Source organism: Lissotriton helveticus, chromosome 1_1, assembly GCF_964261635.1.
Source record: "Lissotriton helveticus chromosome 1_1, aLisHel1.1, whole genome shotgun sequence".
NCBI lineage: Eukaryota > Metazoa > Chordata > Amphibia > Caudata > Salamandridae > Lissotriton > Lissotriton helveticus.
The window spans coordinates 2,120,591,108-2,120,610,909 of NC_136057.1; positions in this window are offsets into that span (position 1 = coordinate 2,120,591,108).

The window sequence follows — 19,802 nt, forward strand, 5'->3', positions numbered from 1 at the left end:
GGGGGGTTCGTCAAGGGGGGGCCGAGAAAAAAGGGGGGTCCCAAAACGTGTTTTTAACATTGAGTTTTCCATAGGGCGGTTGGCCTCACTTTTAGCCCGAACGGCTGAATGGATTTGCACGAAACTTGGCAAAATTGTAGGGACTGGTAGCCCGATGTGCCTTTTGTAGGTCTCAATATATGTGCTTCAGTGGATTTTGAGAAATTAAGGTTCAAAAAAAGATATATATCTGTAACCGCGGACTGGGCAGCGCTCCGCTACGCGTACTTTTCGCGCAACGGAGCTTTGTGAAGCGAAGCTGATTGGTTCTCCGGCGTCTGTCAACATTCCAAACAGTCCGTAGCGGCCGCCATCTTGTCTCTCGGTAGGATCGAGAGACAAGAGGAGGCGAAAGCGAAGGGGCAAATGACCATAAGGGGGAATAGTAGATCCTCGCTGACCCCCTAGGTTTGATGTGGAGGTTTTAAAAGGGCCCCGCGGGGCAAAAAAAAAAAATAATAATAATAATCGAACGGCTGAATGGATTTGCACGAAACTTGGTAAAATATTAGGGACTGGTAGCCCGATGTGCCTTTGCTAGGTCTCAATATATGTGCTCCAGTGGATTTTGAGAAATTAACGTTCAAAAAAAGATATATATCTGTAACAGCGCTCCGCTTCGCGTACTTTTCGCGTTACGGAGCTTTGCGAAGCTGATTGGTTCTCCGGCGTCTGTCAACATTCCAAACAGTCCATAGCGGCCGCCATCTTGTCTCTCGGTAGGATTGAGAGACAAGAGGAGGCCAAAGCGAAGGGGGAAATGACCATAAGGGGGCATAGTAGATCCTTCCTGACCTCTTAGGTTTGATGTACCATTTTGCCAAGTTTGGTGTAATTCCGTTCAGCCATTCAGGCTGTAGACGTATGTAAATGTCCTATGGAAAATTGCATGGGGAAAACACATTTGAAAGTGTTGAAATTTAGAACCAATTAAAATGTTACTTTGGTTTTGTATTTGTGTGTGATGAAAGTTAATTGGTTATGTATATATGTCAAATGAGAGGAAACCACAGCCATTTTGTGATACTACTGTCTGAGGTACATTTGTGAGGAATTTTTGGTGGTGAATTTCTGGTGTTTGATTTACACAGTACTAACACTTTTCCTACTTTTGAAAAGGTGAGTTGTTAATTTGTAAGGGGAACTATGTTGTACACTTGAAGATAATTTGAAAAATGTTTTCTGTTATTTATTTGCAGTCCTTCTGTTATACTAAATACTTGATAAAGTTAGTTTTATATTATGTATTACTAAAAACGATAAATGAAAGTGATTATTTTTTTCTGCAATTTACAGCAAGCAATTTCAAAATAAAATGGCTCACAATGAAGAGACCGTGGCAATTTCTTTTGAATCGTCCACTACATTGATTGAAATTGAGAGCACCAATAATGAAACATTGTCACAAGGAGGACATGACTTGTATGATTCCATTAGATTGATTGAAATGGACAGCACCAAGAATGAAATATTGTCACAAGGAGATGACTTGAATGATTCCACTACGTTGATTGAAATTGAGAGCAGCAATAATGAAATATTGTCACAAGGAGGAGATGACTTGTATGATTCCATTAGATTGATTGAAATGGACAGCACCAATAATGAAATATTGTCACAAGGAGGAGATGACTTGAATGATTCCACTACATTGATTGAAATTGAGAGCACCAATAATGAAATATTGTCACGAGGAGATGACTTGAATGATTCCACTACATTGATTGAAATTGACAGCACCAATAATGAAATATTGTCAGAAGGAGGAGATGACTTGAATGATTTTTTTGATCAATCTCTTGATGGCGAATTTATCGAGTGTTTGGAGACCATAGAGTTACAAGAATCATTATTGGAGACTTTTCATGAGGACATTGCTGATGAGGACATGTTACTAGTTCTTTCAAATTTAGAAAATTCTGAAGAATAAATTTATATTTAGAAATCAAAAATTGTTTGAGACATTATTCATTTTTATTTTTAATTTATGAGGTTGTAGCGAAGTGATTGTAGTATAAAATGAGACTTATAGTATAGAGTGCAACATTTTTATGTTACATGGTAAGTTTACTCATATTTACTTCCCTTCTGCCACTATATTATCTCCAATGTGTATTTGACATCTCTTCTTCATCTCCGGCCTCCTTTCTCTCACTGTGTGTCTCCGATGCATCTTATCGCTGCTATTTTGTGTAATTACAGAAGAGAGTAAAATAAAATAGTTCGGAACGTGAAAAGGGGGCAAAGTAGAGTACTCCTCACCCCCTAGGCCTTTTTAGGCGGTCCCAAAAGGATCAGTTTCTGCTTTCCTGAGAGATTATGGTATGAGTTCCATATACCACAATAACTTGCATTACAACATGCAAGATATCTATCTCCTATTACCAACTTTTGGAGATATTCGCGCTAAGCGCGAATATCTCCAAAAAGTAACACCTGCCCTGAGCAGTTCTTAGCCATGTTATCCAATGGGAGGTGGATAACATGGCTAAGAGCATTAGCTCGGTAATGTATGAATATCGCTGAGTTTTTAGCGATATTCATGCATTGCGGCCGTTTATTATCGCATTTGTGATAAACCTTGATAATAGCAAGGTTTATCTTCGATAATTTCTGATGATGCTTAGCGGTAAAAAATTCGTTGGTAAGCATCGTTAGCGATAAATATCGCTTAACTTTGGTAATATGCCCCAACGTCTGTTAACGTTCGATTCGAAGGAAATGAGGAAGTGTTGAAAAACATTGTCTGCGCCATCTTGCCTTTTTTGAAATGCCACACTTTTGTCGTGCACGGCAGCCATTTTAGATGTCTTGACCAGACCCACTCTCTGCACGCTGTCGATTCGTAGCATGGCTCCTCACCCTCGCAAGCATCTTCCCCAGGCACTGGTCACCCCGCTCTCTGTCTTATGCATGGGCAATAAACCTCCCCCCATCTGCGCTGCTCTTCCCTGAGAATCACACTGTGCCCGCCCGACACCTCCCTTTCGCCCTATTCACTACCGCACCCTCTGACACTCCTCTTCCTCTGTGTCCGATTGTCCAGGCTATCAGCTAGCCCTGCAGATGTAGTTTATGGCCCCAGCTGTAAAGAATCACCCCTCTTCAAAGGAGTTATAGTAGATGAAGGCCCACACCCGATGAGATCCGTCACACTGATAGAGCGCGCGAGGCCACCCGACCAATAGTTTCGCCGTTTCCGGCTTCAGGGCCCATATACTTTTCAAATCACCATATACATCGATCGGGTGACTTCACGAGCTCTACCAAGTTGGTGTGTGTGTGTTCCCTGCTACCAATTTTCGGTGCACCCGACTTACCATCCACCGATGCGGGTGCCTAATGACCACAATGAATCAGGGAGCTAGCTGTAAAAGAAAGGCAGCAAAATACAAACCCAACCAATAACATTCAAATACTGTTTAAATGACCACGGACAACTGGAAGTTTTAAAATGTTTATCTAAAGTTCATTATTTTCTTGCATGAGGTACAATAAAACAAGGCAATCAATAACCAAGATAACGTAAATTATATATGCATAAAGAAATAATGACAGAGTAATCATCAAGGTACTAATAAAATGTAACGAGAAAAGATACTATGCAAGTCAGTATTATCTAAACAGGGATACCCTAAGTGTGGGTGACTATAGGAGAGCTTATAATGAATAACACGCTTCACTTAAGGTGAATGGACCTTTGAACAATCTAGGCAAGGAAGTTCTAGACCATATCAGGAAATGACACACTGCTATGCAAAATATAATTTCTAACAAATGAGAAGACATAGGAATAAACTTATGGAAAATATAAATGACTTTCAATAGTTGCAGAAAGGCATGGAAAATATCACATGTGCAATGTTGAACTTTATTAAAGCAAAAGTTAGAAATTCAGAAGGTGCAAGAATTTCAAGAGGTTCAGAGCAATATTTACCTAGAAAGGTGTGGAAACCAAACCCTGGCCACGGGTCAGTTAAGGACAGGAAACCCTCAAGGAAGAATAACCCTCAAAGGACAGCAGGTGCAGAATGGACACCCAGGACAGGACAGGATACCCTCGGAATAGGAATCAGGACAGGACCCTCAGGACAGGACAGCAAACCCTCAGGACAGGAGCCTCTTCAGGACAGGACCGGAACCCACAGTTCGGAAGCAACGCCTGCGCTCCACCCGCTCTGCAGCTATCGATCAAGACCCCGATTGGGTCAGCGAACTCCCAGCAAAGTGCTTTGCCAGCACTTTAAGGTTCAGTAGAACCTCAGTCTATGGTCAAATTCGGACAGAGTGCTTCGCAGCGCTCTGTATCTTCAGTCACCTATTGAGTGCGTTGGGTCAGTGACAGGTCAGCTAAACCAGACAAGTCGGACGGTTCACTAGGTGAACCCAGGGTAGATATACAGTTTGGGGACAGTGTACCACCCCCCAATGTTGCAAAGTGTCAAAATCCCTCAATTTGGATTGGTCCTAAGGTAGGATTTGGGTAACACACCAATCATAATACACGATTTGAAGCCTTCATTAACATATTTGGGTACCGCCTAGCAGGTTTGGGGTTCCCAGGAAAAACTGTGCAGAAACACAATGACAATTTAACATTGTATCATATGAGGAGCAACATTCGCTGTTCTCGCAGGGCAGAGGTGACTTTCTCAGGAGCATCTTGCCCATCACTGCCAACTGGCGGTGTTCCATCTGTCAAGGTCCCTCGTGCTACCGAATGTCGCACAGGCGCAGAAGGGACCTCCAATATGGCTCTCCTCTCACTCAGACCCCCATTTCCCGCGGTACATGAAAAGTAAGCGAAAACAAATTAATACATAATAATGTCATTATGAAAACACATCACAGGGTTTGTACTTTTAACTCATCATCAAGAAATAAACTTATTGCATCTAAATGTTAGCTACATTGATACGGGCACAAGAGCAGTGGCACGAGCAGTACCACATGATAAGCACAGCTATGAATTACGCATGCGCATAACTTTCCCTCCACTTCTGCAGACGCGTCAGGACACGTGAGTGTGGCTGACGCATGCGCAGTAACTAAAATACAAGCGGCGGCCATATTAGAGGACACGGATTAAATTCATTAGAAATACACATAGGCAAGCTTCGGGAACTTTGCCCAAACAAAATAAATGTTAGTAAAACATACGCTTTTGTTACCTTATTACACATAAACGAGGTTCTTGACTTCGGCAAGCCGCAAAATATGCGAAGCTTTGCTTCATCAATCCCCTCTTTGATGATATTTACTATCATCACAAATTATAATGGAACCAGATGCCAACTTTCTTTCATACCTTATAAAGCTCTATTTCTTCCAGCAGCCGTTCTAACTTTTCTCTCTCAGTTTTAGCAGGGTGAGAAGTCTTCACCTTTTTGTATATCTGATCATTCACCTCCTCTAATTCAATCTCATCCACACTTCGTTTCACTCCTCTTGCATTTACCTCGTGCTTTTTGGTACGCTTGCGGTATTTACAGCATAAGAAAATGGAAAGTATAATAAGACCTATAATACCAATTGGCATCAGAATTTTGAATAATAAGCTTTTACCTATGCTAGCAAGCCAATGACCTACATTTGAGAGACCATCTACCAGTCTCTTCCAGGCACTATCAACCTCGAGTGGTTTGAGTTCCTTTGCCAAATTAGTAATGTTTTTCACATATCTTTTGATCTGTACACTTTTATCCGGAATATAAGTGCAACAATGTTGCGCCTTCAACATCCGGCAGACTCCGCCCTCTTTTGCTAATAAGGTGTCAAGAGCAAGTCGATTTTGTAAAACCATTGATCTGATCGCAACCATTTCGGTATTGACCAGCAGAAATCCATGAGCTGTTTCAGTAGACAGCACATCTACTATAGTAGACAATTTGCAAATTCTGTGAGTGTTCAGAACCACTCCCACTCCAGGTATCAGTGCACTGAAAATACTACCCATAATTTCACCTATACTTTCTCTTTTACTACGCACTAAGCCATTAGTATCTTCATTGCTTCCAGCTTTTCCATTCACATGGTATATTTTCGGGAAGACAATGCCAAAGTAGCAGCTTCCATACCAGTGATCCGGCAATTTGAAATAAGCCTTGTCCCCACAAATATAATAAATTCCAGGAAACACAGGCTCTGACCCATTTTTGAAACCCCAACCTCCAATTACCTTGTAATTATGTTCGCATTCACTGGAACCAATGAAAACATTATTATAATAGCTAGTCTTCTCGCGGTGAAGACATAGCTTGCCTTTCTTTTCAAAATCCAGCAACAGAGCAGGACCCGCTCCACCAGATGAGGTGCCTTCCATGTTCTCTGCCCACTTTGGCTTTTTCTGACTTTCGTCATTAGCCTTCTTTTGAATTTTAATTCTCCTTTTCTCTGCCATGTTCAGGAACATCTTTTCCTGCTCACGCAAAGAACAAGTCAAGTTATCTCTGTGTGCGTCTGCTATGTCAATGTTACCTATAGTCAGAAAGTAGTCTCCCATATATCTTATGGTGTCAGTTTTGGTATGTACAGGATTCAAGTTCCCACGTATAGGAAGTTCAGAAAAGATCACGTCATTGTTAGAGTAATAGTACTGTAACGGTCCTCTTTTATAGAATAAACTAGCTAAAATGCTACAGGAGATTCCATATGTCAATGGCAGATGATGGTATGTCACGCCTTCAGCCACAGAAGTAGGTAGCTTCATGCAGACATAGCAATCTTCAATTTCCATAGTCTCTACATAGTGTATTAATAAGTTTGCGAAAACGTTTAAGTGTGTCCTGTTCTTCATTCCATGATAATGTAGTCCTCCCTCATCTGATGCTTCTAAGTTCTGTTTTGTTTGTCTCAAAGCTCTTTCATGTCGTGCTACACTCTGTGTTGTTAGCTCCTCATTGTCAGTATTTACAACTTCAGTAGGGACAATGTTAGTATCTTTACTTACAGCAAAGGGAATGAAAATTGTTAATCCTATCCAGATAACTATCAGTACTACTACACTACATATACACACCTTGCAACACGTCTTAAAACGGCTGCAACTAGGACTACCATTCACCGTTGAATCAGACATTTTGGCTCAGAAGGAGTGTTCTCACCCCTCTTTTTGGCTTTTTACACAACTAGCTTACTTTGTGCAAATTCACGGTGGTTCGTCTTCCTCTTCAGCTGAGTACTCTGGGACGGGTTCTCCGTCGCTCACGTCAGTTATATCAAGATCTTCAAGCTCCTCCAAAACCAGTGTCCATTCAGGAGACTTGTACTTTTTGTTTTGTCTTTTTATTCGCTCACTCCTTCTTTTGGAAGAGTCTTCTTCTTGCTCTGCTATCCGAGCACTTCTTCTTGCTTCTGCACGTTTTTCTTCCACTGTCTTTATCCTAAGTCTCAATCTTTTTACAAACCTAGGCTCAAGGTTGTTTCTTTTCTTTAGTCTCTTAGTCGGTACTTGGACTTCACTTTCTTTTCTTATTCTCTTGTTCTCTTTATCTTGTGGTAATTCTTCTCCACTTTCTTCTCCTACTTCCCTTATCTGACTAGTTCCAGGGCTAGCATCAAATTCTTCTGCCTGGTTGCTAATCTGGCCTTGTTCAGGAATATTTTGTTTTTGGCTTTCGATTGTCTCTGTTTCTGTTTCTGTTTCCTGAACCCGTTCTTTTAACCCTCTCTGATCCTGTTCAAGCACTTCGATCTCTTGATTTTCTTCTGCTCGAACTATCACTCTATTTCTAGTCTCTCCCTTATCTGCATCAGGTGTTAGCGGTGGTGTATCGAATACCTGCTCTGTCCCTGTCTGACCTTCTCCTTCCTCAGTTTTGATGTGAATCTCAAGCGGCTGAGGTTCTTCGCCTGTGCCTTGCTTTTCCTGACTAGTCCACTCTCTACCTTCACTAAGTCGTTCTCTTGTTCTGATAGGATCTTCAGTCAGATCAATCATCGGTATCCATTCTTCTGGCCATATGCTTGGCAGCTCGTCTTCAGCTACTCCTGGCTCAGTTTCCTGGACCCCTTCAGCAGGCTGGATTCTTGGCAGTTCGTAGTCAACTACTCCTGGGCCAACGTCTGCTGTTCCTGCAACCTGACTGGTGCTGGGCTGCTCGTTGTCAGTTGCTTCTGGTCTGGCTCCTTCAGGGTCCTCTGCTGGTTGCCCTTCTTCTTCAAATCCTCTGTCTGGTAATACCTTCTGGGTGTGTCCAGCGTGGATCCACTGGGGAACACCTGCGACTTTCACTGCAGTGGTTGTTACCAGGATTACTTGGCGTTTCTTTCCCCACCTTGGTGCCAGACAGCTCGATCGAGTGTGCTTCTTTATTTTGACCCAATCTCCTGGAACCAAGCTGTGGAGAGGAGTCGTTGGATTGAGGATGCCGTCGTCTCCAATCTGGCGAGAGATAGAACGCACTTGGTCACCCAATCTTCTGCAGTATTCAAGCACCAAATCATCAGTAATACTCAACAGTTTGCTTCCTGGCACCCATGCTTGTCTCATCACTCTTCCCATAATGATTTCATGGGGACTTAGGCCTGTCTTGCGGTCAGGAACACTTCTCAGTCCCATCAGGACCAGGGGCAGGGCCTTCACCCAGGTCATGCCAGTAGCATCTGTCAGCTTTGCTAGTCTGTTTTTGATAGTTCCATTTACTTGTTCCACTATTCCAGAAGCCTCTGGGTGGTATGCACAATGGAGTTTCTGCCTTATTCCAAAGGCCTTACACAGTTCAGCCAGTATTTCATTCTGGAAATGTCCACCCTTATCTGATTCAATAATGTATGGTATTCCGAATCTAGGTATCAGTTCTTTTAGTAAACACTTCGCTACTGTCAGTGCGTCACTTTGAGGAGTAGGGTAAGCTTCTACCCATTTTGAAAATACGCAAACAATGACAAGGACATATCGTTTCCCTTCACAACGGGGCATGGTGATGAAATCAACCTGTATCCTTATAAAGGGACCCCCTGATCTCCCAATCCTGCTCAGTTCAACCATTGTCCTCTTGCCTGGGTTCATCTGTTGACATGACAGGCACCTCTGGCAGAGGGACTCTGCTACCTTCCTGAACTTTTTACTGTACCAAGTCTGTTGAAATACCAGAATCATGGCATCCCTACCAATGTGTGATCCTTCATGTATTAATCTAGCCATTGTGCCAAGCAAGTGTCGGGGTAACACAGGCATACCAGTTGGGCCCAAAATCACACCATCCACACGTCTCGGTCTACACCCATCCTCCTTCCATTTCTCTCTTTCTTGCCAAGGAGCCGATTCCTGCCACTCTCTCACTTCATCCCACGTAGGCACTTCTTCAAACACCTGAAGCTGGCAGCTGGTTCCTGGCCCCCCTCGTTTTGGATTTACAATATACCGATCTTTGGCACACCATTGGGCCACTCGATCAGCATAATCGTTTCCCAGTGATACTCTGTCCATGCTCCTTCGATGAGCAGCACATTTTACCACTGCCAGTTCTTTGGGCAACTGGATGGCCTCTAAAAGGTCATGAACAACCTTTGCATTCCGAATGGGAGTACCTGAGGAAGTCATGAATTCCCTTTGTAGCCATAATTGGCCAAAGTCATGCACAACTCCATAACAGTACTGACTGTCAGTATACACTGTTATGCGTAAGTCCTTCCCAATTTTGCAAGCCTTTATCATGGCTATCAATTCGGCTACTTGTGCAGACTTGATGTTATATAGGTAACCTGCTTCTTCAATTTTGGTGAAAGACACTACTGCATAAGCAGCACTCAAGCCTCCTAGTTCATGTCTTAGACAGGAACCATCCACAAATAGTTCTTTATCATGCTCAGGCAATGGTACTTCTTTTATGTCTGGGCGTGGCTTAGTACTGAACTCTGTCAGGTCAATACAATCATGTTCATCATCATCCCCACCTTCTATTTCCAAGGGGTCGGGGAGTAAGGTGGCAGGGTTCAGAATACCGAACCTAACAATGCTTACATTTGCTGCACCCACAAGAATCCTCTCGTATTTAGTCAGCCGACTAGGGGTGAGATACTGTGTTTTAGTTCTGGTCAATAGAATTACCACTCCATGTGAAACATACACGGTCACAGGATGTCCCATGACAATGGACTCACTCTGTTCCAAACTTGCACAGGTAGCAGCTACTGCTTTCAGACAGCCTGGTAACCCAGCAGCTACTGGGTCCAAAGTGGCAGAGAAATAGGCCACAGGCCTTCTGGTCGTGCCATGTTCTTGAGTCAGGACTGACAATGCGCAATTATCGCGAGTGTCACAAAATAGGGCAAACTCTTTGGAATAATCTGGCATTCCTAACGCAGGGGCTGTACACAGACAGTTTTTCAGTCTTGTGAAAGCCATTAGACTTTCATCGTCCCACTCTACAACATCTGGCATTCCTCTCGTGGTCATTTTTATCAAGGGCCTGGCTAAGGCTGCAAATCCCAGAATCCACTGTCTGCAGTACCCTAATACCCCCAGGAACATTCTGACATCTTTTTGAGTACGGGGCAACTGCATCTTTTGAATTATTCTCACTCTTTCTGATGTGACTTTTCTGACACCCTTTTCTATCTGGTGTCCTAGATATTTTACTGATTTCGCACAGAACTGTAGTTTGTCAGGGGCCACTTTATGCCCTTTCTCACATAGATGATTTAGGAGGGCAATGGTGTCCACTACACAGTCCCTGTGACTCTTAGACGCCAATAGAAGGTCGTCTATGTACTGCACTAACACAGAGTTCCCAGGTAAGATCAAAGTCTCTAGACATTTTTTCAAGATCTGATTAAAGATAGAGGGGCTCTCTGTATACCCTTGAGGGACCCGGTTCCAACAATACACGTGACCCTCGAAGGCAAATGAGAAAAGAAATTTGCTGTCGGGGTGCAGGGGTATCGAAAAAAATGCATGACATAAATCAATCACAGTGAACCATTCAGCGTCCCAAGGAATCTGGTACAATATCACTGCAGGGTTCGGGACAATAGGGCAGCAAGGAACTACAATTTTGTTAACCTTTCTCAGGTCCTGCACTACCCTATACTTGCCACTAGGCTTTTTGATGCCCATAATCGGTGAGTTACATGGGCTGCTCATCACTTCCTGTATGATGTCTCCTTCTAATAATTTTTGTATTTCCAGAGTGACACCTGCTTTCACTTCAGCATTCATTCGGTAGGGCCTAGTGTTAGGATATACTGCATTGTCCTTGATGGCTATCTGTATGGGGTCCACATCTTTCATCAACCCCACATCCTTTCCAGTGAAATCCCACACCTCTGGCTTTACGGCTTCCTGTAGTTCTTGGGGCAAGTCCTGCAGGGTCAATCTTTTAATTTCTGAGTCAGGTCTAAGTAACAATAATTTATAAATGCCATCTTCATCTGGGGTCTGTATTTCCACACCTTTTGGTGTGCAAAAGATGGTACAGTTCATTTTGCACAGCAAATCACGACCCAGTAGATTCACTGGACTGGTGTCACAGACGACAAATCTATGCATCTGTTTAAAATTTCCAATTGAAATCTCCATTGGTTCGGTAACAGGAGTACTAATCAATTGATTAGATACACCCACTACTTGGATATTTTCTCCCGAGAGGGGTAGGTTTGGAACGTCCACTGTTCTTACAGTAGAACGGGTAGCGCCAGTGTCCAACAGAAAGGTGACATCATTTCCGTCAACCTTTCCTTCAATATATGGTCCAGACTGGTCTACCGGCAAGGAAGCGCCAAGTACGCACTCCTCGTCCTCCCCTCTCAGGCCCCGTCAGTCCTGATCATTACAAAGGAAGGTATCATTCAGCAGATACTGCGAAGTTGCTGTATTTCTGTTCTCCCCGCTTTCCCAAACCTCTATCTCTTCATCTTCTGCCTGTCTTCCCCTGTATACCTGCTTGGGTGCTCGAGGCACCTGAACTGTTTTTACCTGGGGTTGAGTCTTTCTTGGTCTTTCTTTCTGCGTCTGTGGAGTTAAATCAGGAGTTTTTTCATTAACATCGACTAATTGGGGACACTCGTTTCGCCAGTGTCCAATTTCGCCGCACTGATGGCAGGGAAATTTTTTCATAGCCTCTTCCCTGCTAAATTTGGGCCGGGGCTTTCCTCCACCCCCTCCCCCAGGACCTTTGCTCTCAGCATTTTTAACCATGTTACTCAATTGTTTTTCCTGCTGTTCTGCGAGCTTCACCTGAGCCCACATCACCTTTTCCTTGAGGGCCTTTTTCTTTTCTGCCATCTCATCCTCGCAGTACTTAGCGTACCTCAGGACCTCATCCATTTTCTTAGTATGCCAACAGATTTTATTATCTTTTATCCACTGACAAATTTCAGGTCTTAAACCATTTACAAACCTGTAAATAAAGTGCGTCATATCCTTCAGGTCGATGTTATCAATACCACTGTATGTTTTAAATACCTGCAATAACCTCTCATAGAAGGAGTGCACTGTCTCGTCCCTTTCCTGTGTTGTTCTATCTATTTTTGTCCAATCAGTTTCCTTTGCGGGCACCTTTTCTTTCAAATGCTGAATTACCTGCTCATATTTTCGCATGACATCCTTTGATGGCTCTCCAGTTTCCTTGTTTCTGGGGTACTCCTCACTGGGCCAGTCTATGGCTATTTTACACTGGGTCCATAAATCTACTGGAACCACAATGTCGAAAAACCCATCCAGGTCTTTCCACAGACATTTCTGTACCTTCACGAACCTCTCCACCTGCCTGTACCAGTCAACTGGTTTCTCTCGTAATTTTGGAAAATCGTTCGTGAAGGACACAATATCCTGCGTAGACCAGGGGACATGAGCATATTTCCCTCCTGGAACTTCGCGCATGGGGCATAACTGCTCAGGTTTTTCTACCTCTCTTAAAGCAAACTCAGGAGTCACTTGTCGGGAGCGAACCTCTTCCCTCTTTTTCGCCCACCTGCTTCTCCATCTTTCCACATCTCCCCATTTCTGCAGTACCCCCATTAATTCTTTAATCTGCAACTTCTTCCCTGCCACATTCAGGTGTTCTATATCTTTGTCTGAGAAGTCTGCTCTGTACGGTTTCTGTAAGGGCTTGGATTTTGAGATATCTACCCCCATACTAACTGCTGTTTCGGTCAGTTTTTCGTGGAGCACTCTGGTGTTCCTTGTAAAGCTTTTACATATGAACGACAATTCTTCTTCAGAGTAGGTATTCAATCGATCCAACCCCACATTTCCTGCCATTAATTCTTCTATTTCGACCCTCAGCTTGTAGAGGTCTAAAGGTTTTGTTTGCGGAGTCTGTTTCTCTAATTCACGACTCCAACTCTCAATTTCATCCGGAGTTACCAGAGAGACATTCCTAGTACCTGTTGCTGTTTCTAATTTAATTTCTTTTGTATTAAAAGGGTTATGCCTCTGCTGTATTCCCTTTCCAGTCTGTTTGTTTGGCAATTCCAAAAACGCAACTTCAGACTCGCACTCACTGGACTGATCATCTATGATGATCGGTTCCTGTCTCGGGGTTGCCATGCCTGGGGTCATGACTGGAGTAATCGGATTTCCCTGACCATTTCCGTATAACGGGACCACCGGTCCAATAGTTACTGGAATAGTCAATGCCTCAGGACTGGTATTTAACTGGGAAATTTTCTGAATTATTTCTGTCCTTTGTCTAGCTAGAGCCTCTTGCTCCTTTTCCACTAGTACCCTTCTTAAAGTTGTGTCATGTAATATCTGTGGGGTCAACGGAGGAGTAAAACTCGGGGCAGTAGGATGCGTTTCACTTGGTCCTCCCCCATAATTAGGTTTCGGGAATAAAGTTCCAGTATTAAAGGGCCTGCGCTCTTCCCCATATGGAGGTTGAACAAAAGGGAGTCCTGAATTCGATGGTTTCTCTTCGCTTTCATACAAGGGTCTGGGAAAAAAGATTTTCGTACGTGAATATTTTTCTTCCTGGCTTGCGGGCACTTTGGGATATATATCCCTTGTTTCCGTCGGTTCGGGTTTTTCAGGATAGGGCAATACTTGACCACCCCCTCCCAGTCCCAGGGACCTGTCTTCTTCCTTTAGGAAGTGGCGTCGGGGAACATCTCCTACACTGGAAGGTCGGGTTCCCTCATTGTAAGGTGGCGGACTTCTGGTACAGATGTCATCTATTAATTCATCATCTGAATCCCCCAGGGCCCCCCAATGCTTACATTTTTCAGTACTTTTCTCACCCGCTCCAATGTTATGACATGCCGGCATCATGGGAAACAGACCCTCAACAATCATGCTCTGCCTCCACTGTTTCATCCTTTTATCCCTGGATTCCTGTTTCTGCCTGGGGTACCACTTGGTCAAACCCTTGTCCATTCGGGGTCTTTCTCTTTCAAAAGCCTCAATCTCCCATTCCTCTAATGCCTCATACTGCGTTAGTCTCGGTCTGGGATGCAGTTCATTCATTCGGGTTCTTAAATTAAATAAGATCCTACCATTGAAAGTACCATCTAACGGAAAAGCCAATACTCCGTCATCTTTTGTGTACTTCACCCAATTCTCCAGCCACACACAGGTATTGTACCCTCGGTCAAACATCATGAATGAGGCGGGAGTATTGGGTGCTGGGACAAGAACACCTTCCCTAGATTTAATCGGTTTGTCCGTTTTAAAATAATTTTTCACCTTACTTACAAGGGACATTTTTCTCTTGGTTCCGTACATAATATCGTATCTATTAGTCTTCCACTGATCCCTTTCAAACCCTAGGTGCCTTGGATCAGGTCGAGTTCCTGTAGTCTGCGAGTGCCACATACGACTTCTGCGCTAAACTTTGTTTACTAACTACCTCCAATCAGAACGCGCTTCAGAAATTCGTGCAACCAATGGGTGCGCGACACTAAATAAGCTCCGCCAATGGGTGCGCGGCCCCTTCGTGAGACAGTTCCCACGCTCCGGCGCTCACCCCTCCTTTACAATTCCAGCACCGCTACCCGCCCGCTGCTTCTACCAATCCCAGCGCGGCACAGAGTGACGTCAGAGGCGCTTCGCGACTGACTCCCTCCCTTCACAAGGTAACGGAAACTTTCTTTCTTTTAAAGTGCTCAGTGCTTGGTTATTTTACAACAAATACACATTCGCCACAGTGTTCAAGTGTCTAGACAGAGAAAGAATTGTTTTACTGCAAGTAAACTACTTCCATTTACTTTTCACTCGCTGCGGGCAGATCTCTTCCGCCTACCCTTCACTCTAGCATCGGTGAACCTGTTATTCCCCTAAACTCATCCACTTCTTTCCGGGATATATTCCGAGTTTAAGGTTTCTCAGCGGACCCCTCTGCTTTCACGCTAGCTCCGAGGAACCTGCTACTCTTCCGATGTGACCCTTACTAGGTTACGCCACTATGGGAATTTTGCCAATGAACCCCGTTACTGTCATTTATTCACACATGTATTCAGAAAACCCTAGTTAGTGCTTCCCGGTTATCCTAACCTGCACCTAACTTTCCTCGAACCTGTGACCTCAGGACAATGGATTCTATTCACCACTTGCCCTTTCAATTCCCCGGGGAGTTCGGACAACAAGAAACAATACGGTTTACTAACGCATGGATTAGTACATATAACAATATAAGAACAAGAATAATAACAATACAGTAATTCATGAATTTTCAGCAGCGTATTCACAAGAGAGTGATCAGTTCCCTCAGAACAGCCGCTCTTATAGCAGCATTAATATAATAGCAGCTTCCGACTTAACTAGTCCAACTAATCCCTGCCTTACTCTCAACTAGTCCCTAACCATCCTCTAGCTACCAGAAAACTGATAGAGCGCGCGAGGCCACCCGACCAATAGTTTCGCCGTTTCCGGCTTCAGGGCCCATATACTTTTCAAATCACCATATACATCGATCGGGTGACTTCACGAGCTCTACCAAGTTGGTGTGTGTGTGTTCCCTGCTACCAATTTTCGGTGCACCCGACTTACCATCCACCGATGCGGGTGCCTAATGACCACAATGAATCAGGGAGCTAGCTGTAAAAGAAAGGCAGCAAAATACAAACCCAACCAATAACATTCAAATACTGTTTAAATGACCACGGACAACTGGAAGTTTTAAAATGTTTATCTAAAGTTCATTATTTTCTTGCATGAGGTACAATAAAACAAGGCAATCAATAACCAAGATAACGTAAATTATATATGCATAAAGAAATAATGACAGAGTAATCATCAAGGTACTAATAAAATGTAACGAGAAAAGATACTATGCAAGTCAGTATTATCTAAACAGGGATACCCTAAGTGTGGGTGACTATAGGAGAGCTTATAATGAATAACACGCTTCACTTAAGGTGAATGGACCTTTGAACAATCTAGGCAAGGAAGTTCTAGACCATATCAGGAAATGACACACTGCTATGCAAAATATAATTTCTAACAAATGAGAAGACATAGGAATAAACTTATGGAAAATATAAATGACTTTCAATAGTTGCAGAAAGGCATGGAAAATATCACATGTGCAATGTTGAACTTTATTAAAGCAAAAGTTAGAAATTCAGAAGGTGCAAGAATTTCAAGAGGTTCAGAGCAATATTTACCTAGAAAGGTGTGGAAACCAAACCCTGGCCACGGGTCAGTTAAGGACAGGAAACCCTCAAGGAAGAATAACCCTCAAAGGACAGCAGGTGCAGAATGGACACCCAGGACAGGACAGGATACCCTCGGAATAGGAATCAGGACAGGACCCTCAGGACAGGACAGCAAACCCTCAGGACAGGACCCTCTTCAGGACAGGACCGGAACCCACAGTTCGGAAGCAACGCCTGCGCTCCACCCGCTCTGCAGCTATCGATCAAGACCCCGATTGGGTCAGCGAACTCCCAGCAAAGTGCTTTGCCAGCACTTTAAGGTTCAGTAGAACCTCAGTCTATGGTCAAATTCGGACAGAGTGCTTCGCAGCGCTCTGTATCTTCAGTCACCTATTGAGTGCGTTGGGTCAGTGACAGGTCAGCTAAACCAGACAAGTCGGACGGTTCACTAGGTGAACCCAGGGTAGATATACAGTTTGGGGACAGTGTACCACCCCCCAATGTTGCAAAGTGTCAAAATCCCTCAATTTGGATTGGTCCTAAGGTAGGATTTGGGTAACACACCAATCATAATACACGATTTGAAGCCTTCATTAACATATTTGGGTACCGGCTAGCAGGTTTGGGGTTCCCAGGAAAAACTGTGCAGAAACACAATGACAATTTAACATTGTATCATATGAGGAGCAACATTCGCTGTTCTCGCAGGGCAGAGGTGACTTTCTCAGGAGCATCTTGCCCATCACTGCCAACTGGCGGTGTTCCATCTGTCAAGGTCCCTCGTGCTACCGAATGTCGCACAGGCGCAGAAGGGACCTCCAATATGGCTCTCCTCTCACTCAGACCCCCATTTCCCGCGGTACATGAAAAGTAAGCGAAAACAAATTAATACATAATAATGTCATTATGAAAACACATCACAGGGTTTGTACTTTTAACTCATCATCAAGAAATAAACTTATTGCATCTAAATGTTAGCTACATTGATACGGGCACAAGAGCAGTGGCACGAGCAGTACCACATGATAAGCACAGCTATGAATTACGCATGCGCATAACTTTCCCTCCACTTCTGCAGACGCGTCAGGACACGTGAGTGTGGCTGACGCATGCGCAGTAACTAAAATACAAGCGGCGGCCATATTAGAGGACACGGATTAAATTCATTAGAAATACACATAGGCAAGCTTCGGGAACTTTGCCCAAACAAAATAAATGTTAGTAAAACATACGCTTTTGTTACCTTATTACACATAAACGAGGTTCTTGACTTCGGCAAGCCGCAAAATATGCGAAGCTTTGCTTCATCAACACCACACGTGTTCCTACTATCTGAAAACCATCCTGTATTGTGATTGGGGAGGGGACCGAGCCTGAAGCGGAAGATTCCAGGAATCACTCTTTGTACATCAAAGTTTTTACAATTATGTGTCACATTAAAAATATATAGCACTCCAACAAAGTAGTAGGAATATAAAACTTTAATAACATATAAATATATACAACAAAACAAAAACAGTAAAAACATTTAAACAACGAAGAGACCGTGGCAATTTCTTTTGAATTATCCAATAGATTTATTGAAATTGACAGCACCAATAATGAAATATTCTTGTCAGTAGCGGTCTGTTGTGCGAATAGTTCCAAGGCAGCAGAACGCGCTGAAATCTAGATGGCACGAAAGTGATGTCTAGCAAGTTGCCGCCCAGCAAATAACGGCGTGGGGCGCCGCGGGGGTGAGTGAGTCCAGTAGGCACCACAGCTATTCTTACCGGCATTGCAGAATTACTGCTGGGGACAATGCCTGTGCTGTAGCAGGGTCACAGCAGAAACAAAAAGGATTCTGTTGAAGATGTTGTTGGTTTTCAATTTGAAAACAGTTCTGGTGTCAACTGCTATGTTATTGTAGTGGTTAATGTTTTGTTTTCTCTAGAAAATGTAAAAGAGGGGGAGGCAGTCCAAAGTTCCGTTAAAAGGGCAAAGGAAAGGATCGGTGGTTTGAACTATCAGTCAAAAAGGGGAGGGGGTGCAACAATTTTTCCTACCGGGTCACACTGTGCTTTCACCGGAAGTGAGGTCTGCAGGATTCTAGTAATTCAAAGTGAGGCTGGCGCCGACGTCCCGCGGATACAGTTTCGTCACTCCACGGGTGATCATGGCAGTCATTCCCCATCGGGGGTCGGAGACTCCCGCGGCTCCTCTAGAATCTTCAAGGTCGTGGAGGACTACGGTGGTGGAGTCAACCAGGACCGGGCCATTTCTTTATGCTGGGCCCGCTCTTGCCAGGTCGACCGCCATTTTGAGAGTTCGGTAGCTACTGGCGATCGCGGGGCCAAATTGACGGACGGGCTCCACCCTGCCGGGCGAGACGTTGCAGCATGGCCACAGTGGAAGAACCCTTTTCCGGGCGCCTGGAGCGCTGAGGGTGCAGCTGGGAAGCCTCCACCTGGGGAGGCGGGAGAGGCCTGTTCGCACCGTCTCTCCCTCCCAGTGCACCCCACGGCGTCTCGCTTGAGATTTGTTATGGCCGGACCAGGCGATGAGGACGAGGGGGGGGGGGTCGGAGGCATGTGCAAGACATCCCCCCCCAGGGTTGTTGCAGCAATTATACAAGAAAGAAGAAGTGTCCCGTCCGTCTTCGGGCCGGGCTTCCGGTAGATGTCGGCCGGACGCCCCTGGCTCTGCCCCCATGAACGGGTTTCTTGGTTTATTGGCTGCAGCCGGATCCCGTCGGCCTCGGCCCCCCGACCGTTGGTGGCCGGACCGGAAGAGCATGTGGCGGGACTACCTGCAACTCTCAAGGGCCACCGCGGCCGGACTGGGAGAGAGAGGGGAGGGTCGAGGAGACATTCCCCCCCCCCCCTGCAACTGTTCAGCGTTGTAAAGGCAATCCCCTGGCCGGGTCCCGCTGGTCTCGGCCTCTCCTCCGGCTACACCCTACGTTAGGATCTCCTGGCCGAGGCGTGGCAGCAGGACCTGCCTTATATGGGCTGCTCCCGGCTGGGCGTAGCCGGAACCCTGCCCCACCTTGGAAGTTTCCAGAGTGGGGGCGGATGTTCTACTGACTTGCATTTTCCCTAGTCTATCGATTTTTTTGGCGTGGCAGGCGGTGGGACAGCGAGGGGTGATTTGGTTTCTCTTACTGTTTTTCTGGTCTCTCACCACTGGCATATTTCGAACGTTTTCTTGTTTCTAGGACATTAATAGGTTTTATCATTACGTTATGT